The following is an 8,161-nucleotide window of genomic DNA, read 5'->3' as shown; positions in this document are numbered from 1 at the left end:
GGTTTTATGTTTCTCATCCTGTTCTCTTAGACTAAGTGTAATGATGAGAGGATTATTAAGTGCAGTGAGGCCAGCCTGATGGGGGGGGGGGGGCTGGCTTAAAGACATGCTGCGGAAATTAGACAAAGAATACGGAACCTCCAAAGGTTCTTGAACAACTTAAAAGAGACATTTAAAGAAAATAGTGGATATTGGCAGTGTTCTGTTTCTTAGCTGGGGGGATGGATGCAGCCCTCCACATACATTTACTCTACATTATGCAAATATGTTTTGTATGTTCATCTGAATACATGACATAATGCATAATTTCAAAAAATGAAAATAATGTGGAGGTCTGCAGATGGGATAGAGAAGAGAGACTCTGGAATCAGAGATGCAGGAAGGAAACTGGTGCTGAGATGCAGGCTTTGGGTAAGAAAGTTTGCAGTAGAGCAGTGGGAATAGGGATGGAGGGAAATGGAAAGGTAAGAGGAGCTTCCTGGGTGAACGAGGGCATGACAAAAATACAGCTCCACGTACTGGGAATGATGACAGAGACAGGGTAGTTGAAAGAGGAGTGCCTGGCTGAGGGTCTGAAAGGGTGTGCGTGGTTACATTTTGAAGTCGTTCAGGTGGGAATGTCCAAGCTATGGGCCTGTAGTATCATTTGGTTGGAAGGAGCAGAAACCTGCAGCAACTCAAGTGAGGAACTTGAACGTCAAACATGAGGCTCCCCGCTCTGTCTCTGGGATGGAGGTGGCCTTTCCTCTGCTCTTCTCTGCATGTGCAGACCGGAGTCTTCTGCTTCCTTGAAGGGAGGGCACAGTGGGCGGAAGCTGGAGTGTTCTGGGAATCCCACAGGGAGGCAAGGCCACTGTTAAAGCAGCCAAGCAGGGGCGCCAGCTGGAAAGGCTGTCAAAAATATCTAGAAGTGACTAACTTAGTGATGAACAGGTCCTGGTGTGGGTGAGCTATAAGGTCTGTGTTCAAGGAAAGCAAGAGAAGACAGAGACTGATGTTATTCTGGGAAGGGGAAGCAGCAAGGTCAAAATCTGAGGCCGCTGTGCTGACGTGGGTGGGAGAGCAAGAAGGGGGTAGCCAGTGACATTCTCTACAGGACTCTTCCTTTCAGCTCCGACAGGCTCTCCTACCCCAACCCCACCCCCACCCCTCCTGCGGCCCTTTGGCTCCCTTTCTTCACTCCAAACTCCTTAAAAGCTGCCTGTGCTCGCTTGCTTACCTCCTCTGTACTCTTCCACCGTCAGCACCAGGCCTGCCCTGCTGGTGTGCTTTAGAAACATGCTAGTGAGGTCTCCAAGAACTTTCTAGTTGCTACATCCAGGCAACAGATACCTCCAGTTCTAGTGTTGCTTCATTCATTCTTCATTCATTCATTTATTCAAAGAATATTTGTTAGGTGCCAACTACTTGCCCAGTACTGGGAATATGGTACTGAGCAAGATCAATTAGGCAGAGGTTATCTATAGAGAGAGCGCGTACTTTTTCTTCCCAAGACGCCACACACTCATGCATGGGCACACGTGCACACACACAAGCACACACACGAACATGCATTCACACACACGTACACACACGTTTGCACATGTACACATGCACATACACGCACACGTGCACACATGCACATACACATGCACATACACACACACACATGTATGCACGCACGCATGCATATACACACACACACATACACACATGCACATGTACACACACACACACACACACATGTGCTAGCTTTTTCTATTTACATCCTCCTCAAAACCTCTAACTTGGGAGCCAGCTGCCAGGCATGTGATCTGCGTGGGACACAGACAAATGTTAGGCTGGTAGATGAAGGAAGCTGGGGAGGAAAAGGCAGTAGACAGCCTGGAAGAGGCATCCCAGGATGTACACATCAGTCACCTGGTCACGTGCTAGTGGTCTGTCCGCAGAGCATGGAACTCTGACGGACAGGCCCCCACTGGAGAAGGGCACATACCAGGATGCCAGGTTCTGGGCCACTGCAGGCAATTCTTGGGCCAAGGCCCTTCCCAGAGTGCCAGGGAGGGCTCCCGGGGCCTGGTTCCAGCCTTTTGGGAGGCACGCAGTTCGGAGCAGGTGCCTGCTACATCGCTGTCCTTGACTGAATCCTGGCTATGCTCCTGCAGCATGAAGCCTGCAGAACTGCCCTCCTGGAGAGGGGAGTCTCTGGGCAGGATCCTGGCATCCTATAAATGCAAGGAGCCAGGCAGTCAGGCTCCAGCTGGCTGAACACCTAAGGATTCTCAGGATGAAGGTCCCAGAATTTTCCTTTCTTTCTCCTCCTAGGGAATTAGATAAAGTAAAAGAAAAAGAGGAGAAAGAGGAGAGAAGGAGAAAAGAAGGAGTAGGAAAAGAAGGAAAACGTGGAGAAGGAAAGCATTTTTAAAAATATATATATAGTGCTGATCATAGTATTTTTCTGCTTAAAACCTTTTAATAATTTTCCATTGCTTATGAGATAACCACACCTCTCTTCTCTCTTCCACCCTCCTGCCCCGCCCCTTCCAGTCACATGAGGGTTCTGGGGCCTGCTAGGATGTGTTTACACAGGTCTTGTGGGAAATTGCTTCATGGGGTTGCACCATAATGGGCTCATCATAAGGAGCATAGAGAGCTATAGAAAGGGGGGTTTAGTCCTAAATCTGTGACTATAGGATCATGGGAAAATCCTGATGGTCTCTATGCCTCCTTTTCTTCACCTAATCAGTGGTCAAGGAAAATAATCCCCACCTTGCCTGCCTCGCTGAGTTACTGTGAGTCTCAAGTGAGATAAAGAACCTAGAAGCCCTTTGTGAATTATCAAGTACTGAACAAATAAGGGATTGTTCCTACTACACAGTAAATTACATTGAGAAGTATCAGAGGCCTGCCCCTTTCATCTTTCAGAACTTTTTTTTCTAATAATCTTTCATGTCATGATAACACCTTAAGCTTTTCAAAGTATTTTCGTATATAGTATGTCATTTGTTCTGACACCATCTCTGTGCAGTGCCTGGGCAGGGCTGCCCCTTGCTGGGGACATAAGGGCACAGGCTAAGGGAATGAAGTCACCAGGACGCCCAGTGTCACGGGGCACACTGTCGCTGAGCCAGGCCTGAGCTCAGGTTTCCTGATTCCAGCTCAGGGCCTGCTCCCGGCTCCTGGAGCTGCTCTTCTCCCAGCACGTACCAGCTGTTGTTCTCTTTAGATTCTAAACCTTCAGAGGGTACAGACAGGATCTTCATAGGGGATTAACTTTCCCTCAGTTAGTATGACCTTTGGGTGGAGCTATTTCTGAGGACACTTAAGCCTTTGCCGGTGAGACAGGCTTGGTGTTTGAAAATCTACCTGCCAGGGCCTGAGGGACTTTGCCCAAGCTCCTTCGTCACTTCTCTGTGACAGTGGTCAACCAATGGGCTAGAGGTGCACATTTTGGACCATTCTGGGATCCCTCCTCCAGGTGTGATTCTAACCACAAAGTGTGCTATTACCTAAGTACTCCACAAACCCCATCCGCTGCCTCCCTTTCAAAACTTCCAAGTGTTATCTATGTCCAGCCACTGGGCAAGGGCGAGGCAGAGGAATATCTGCATATTCCTGACCTGTAGCTGCTCACAGCTGGAGAAACAGCACCACACGGGACAATAACAGCAAAGCAGATGGAGGGGGCTCCCTCTCATGGGGGGACATAATGACCCTCCGGGATGAGGAAGACTGTGAACTCAGAAAGGCAGAGATCTCTGGGGACGAGGAGGCTCCGAAGAAGCTTCCTGGCTGAGGACACTCATGTCCCCTTCCCCAAGCTGGTCTCCCCGAGTCTGACCAAAAATTCTTGCTCTTGGTGAATCACACCAGGAGATTGCCCCTGCAACATTCCAGGATGCAAAAGCCAGGACCTTGGTCTGACTGCTGATTGGTGGTGGTGAGTCAGGGGAAAGGGCACCAGACGGACAGTCTGGAAATGCAGGACTCTGAGCCTTGATCGCCACAGGAGCCAGAGGAGGCAGAGATTCAGGCGCTCTTCCTGCCAAGGTCAAATGTCTGGGGGCCAAACTGTGGCCTCAGTCCTGGTCTCCTGACTTTTGGCTATAGGAGCATCCCCCCAAGCTGGTGAAGATGGGGAGCACTCCAGAGGAAAAGCTGGGGAGGCAGTGGGAAACGTGATCTGGAATTCAAGAAAGAGCAAATCTAGAATGTTAGTGGGCTAGATTGGCAATTAATACCCACCCTACCTCATCCTCCACTTCCTTTTCCCAAGTCCCAGAGGGGCTGGATGAGACTGAGAAGAGTAATGGGAGTTGTTCCCACAGCATTTGTAATAGTTTATAAAAAAACAAAACCAGAGACAGCCTAAATGTGCAACAATAGGGAGAATAATCTGAAATAAATTATGATCTCAAAGTTAAGTAGCCATTCAAAACAACAAAGCTTTTAGAATATAATATAAACTCTCTCAATGACCTTGGGGTAGAGGAAGAAATTTTTAAGCAAAACACAAAAAGTGCCAATCAACGGAAAAGATTGATAAATGTGTCTACATTAAAATTAAGGAATCCTGATTATAAAAAGGCACCATGGAAAAAATGAAATGCCAAGCCAAAAAAGAAGATGCTTGCAACACATAAAAGCAACGAAAGTCTCAAAGTCAGAATATAAAAGAACTCTTCTAAAACCAAGGAAAAAGACAGGCAACTCAGTAGAAAAATAAGCAAGGGGCCTGAAGGGAGAATTCTCAAAAGATGGATGTTGAAATGCCAACAAGCATATGAAAAGGTGCTCAACTTTGCTTGTAATCAGGGAAATCCAAATGAAAACCACAATGAGATACCAAATCTCTAAAACTAAGAAGGCCAATATGAAGTGTTTTTTCTGATGTGAAGCAACTGGTGTGAAGGTACTCATCGCCTGCTGGCAGCGCAAAGTGTGTTCCACCCACTTGGGAAAACAGACACCATCAGCCGAAGTTGGAGATATGCATTCCCTAGGAGCCAGCAATTCCACTCCAGGTATATGTGCAACAGAAATGTGTTCAGTGTGCATAGGAGGCCTGAAGAAGAAGGCCCAGAGCAGCATAACTTGTAAGAACCCCAAACTGGGAACAACCAAAATGTACATCAAGAGTAGACGATAGGTGGTGCAGTCATACAATGACATATAGTAGTAACACTACACACGACAGACAGCATGGATGAATTTCTCAAATAAAAGAAACCAGAAAAAAAGCCAGATACAAGAGAATACACACTGGATGACTTTATGTAAAGCTCAAAAAGGGACAAAACAAAACCGTGCTCTTTAGATGGTAAAAGAACAAAGAAAAGCAAGGGAGAGATTATCATACAAGCCAGGAAAGTGGTTACCTTAGAGAGGAAGACGGGAATTGTGACTGCAGAGGGCCCTGCAGGGGGCTCCTGGGATGCTGGCAATGTCTTGTTCTGGGCCTGAATGGCCGGTACAGGGATGTTGTTTTATAATAATTCTTTAAGCGGTATATATATTTATGTGATGCAACTTCTGAGTGTGTTTTGTTTGACCGAACTATGTGGAATTGCCATTATTCAACCATTTTTTAATCTACAAAATGACAGTTTTATATGGTTCAACCTAGTGTCTCACAATAAAAAATACGCACCCATTCCAAATGACAATCGTGAAGACTATTAATAACTTCATTTATTCATTTGTTCATTAAACAAATGTCTCCTGGGGGCTTATGATGAACCAGTCAAATTTCCAAGCACTGAGATACAGAAGAAAATTCTGTCATGGTGCTCGCATCCTAAGGGAAAGATAATCCACAAACAGATATAGAAACATCTAGAATGTCACTGTGGCAAGTGCTATGAATAAACAAAGCAGAGTAAGGATAGTAAGAGAATGATGAAGAGATATTTTAGGAAGCATGGTCAAAAAAGCTTCTCTGAGGAGATGCCATTTGAAAACACAACTGAATGAAGTGAGGGAGAGAAACCACGTGCAGCCATGGGAGAAAAAGCCTTCAGGCAGAGGAAAGAGCCAGTGCACAGGCCCTACTACAGAAAAGTGCTCGGCAGGATTGAAGGATAAGGAGGCCAGAGTTATTGGATCAGAGTGAGGAAAGGGGAGAGTATGAAGACATGAAAGGGGGGAAGTGACCAGGGACCTGACCACAGAAGGCCTATAGGCTCCGGTAAGGGATTTTGGATTTTATTCGGAGAGTGATGAGAGGCCATTGGAAGCTTATGAGCAACAAGTGTTATGATTTGATTTATATTTTAGAGTTTAGAAAACTCTAGCTGTTCTGTGGAGAAGGGAGAGTAGAGGGGTAGAAGCAGGGAATCCTGTTAAAATGAGACCGTAATGTCCAGGCAAGAGAGAAAGGTGGCATGAAGTAGGGTGGCAGTGGTGGTACCACGCAGTGTTTTGGAGTCAGGATTGATAGATTTTGCAGCCAGAACCCAGACAGGATTTGTCAATGGATTGCACGTAAAGTAAGAGGAAGAAGATTTGATAATGTGTATAATATTAAAAAACAAAAAATAGGATACCCAATTCTATATATAGTATAGTGAAAACTCTTCAAAACATGTTCTTAAATTAGTTTTGTCATGAGAACATTAAGTATAACAAAGTAGAAGAAATCCAGTTGGGGGAGACAAAATATTTTCATGGACGGATGGATAATGCCATTAAAAAAAAAAAGTAGACACTAATTGTCACAGGAAGTAAAGACAGAAAGCGACCCCTGGGGCTGCAGGAGGCAGGGACGTCTCTACTGAGGAGGCAAGAGTTGAAATGGATGTTGAAAGAAGAAGGTGGAGTTAGTCCAGGTAGAGCCTGGATTGAGAGCTGAGCCCGGGGCCCAGTACAGGATGGTGGGAAGAGTATAGGCTTTGGAGTTGGGGAAATTAGACTCCAGTCCCAGTACCACCTGGGTTAATGTGAAGGTTAAGATAAATCATCCACAATCCCTTTAATAGGTGTTCAATAAAGGGTAGCTCCTAAGGACAGCGCTTTTTTAATATTTAGATTTTTTTTTAATTTCAGATTTTTCTATTCTTTTCAGGGAGGGCATGGGGAGTTGACTCAAATCCTACTCACCAGAAATTACAGCAGAGGAAGGGGAAAATAAGGTATTGAGAAAAGAGGAACTATAATTAATCTAGACTTGGACACAATTGGGGGTCTCTTGAATTAGATAATATCACAGTGCGCGACAGCCCAGAAATTTGGATCTCATCCATTGATTTTGTCACATAGTCATGTCTCCCTCTGCTGATAGAACATGGTTTTACAGTGTAAACCCAAATCCTGAATTACGTGGACCTGAAAATTTGCAGCCCTCAGGATTACTAAAGAGTTAACTCTGTCTTCTTGGCATAATCTCAGCCTGGCTGTGACTGGAACCATGCTGGAAGAAGAGGTTGGTTTGGGAATCCCCTGGGGAAAAAACAACTTTCAGCAGTGAAGGAAGCTTCTTCCTTTCAAGTCAAAAATGGGTCTGAACTCCAATGAAACTGTCGCTGAAACCAGGACTGAGAAGCAACTGCTCTGCCATCTCCACAGTAAGCATTCCTTGTGACATAGGGGAAAGACCCCCAGGGTTGCAGGTTTGGAGTCTGGAGACTGACTATGCCACTTGGTGGGTGGGTTTCCTTCCTTAGTCACTTTATTAGCCTGAAGCTTAGCGTCCTCACAATATTAATATTTTCCTCTTTCATGGGGTTGATGTGAGGATCAAGTGAGTAACATATGTGATAATACTCTATTAACTGTAACTCCTTCAAATGTAAGAATTTATCACTATTGCTTTTTTATTTTGCCTCCCTGTTTTTTTGCCCTGAAGGTCTTGGAACATTCATTCACCTAGCAACTGACATTGATTACCTAAAGTGTATATAGTCCTGTGCTAGGTAAGGGGAAATGAGACACAAAGACAAAAACCACAGTGTCTGTCTTCAGGGAGACATACATTATGTTGAGAGAGACAGATGCAGTTAACCATAGTACAAGTCAGACTAACTGTGAGACTAGTTAACAGTGAGCCGTAGAATCATGAGGAAAGGAAAGATTAGTTAGAAGGTAGAATCAGAGGAGTCAAAGGAGGCTTCCCAGAAGAGGTAATATTCATATTCATAAAAAATAGTTATTGAGCACCTACTATGTGCCAGGAACTAGATTAGTC

The sequence above is a fragment of the Rhinolophus sinicus genome, linkage group LG05, assembly GCF_036562045.2.
Source record: "Rhinolophus sinicus isolate RSC01 linkage group LG05, ASM3656204v1, whole genome shotgun sequence".
NCBI lineage: Eukaryota > Metazoa > Chordata > Mammalia > Chiroptera > Rhinolophidae > Rhinolophus > Rhinolophus sinicus.
Note: the sequence above shows the minus strand (reverse complement) of the source record.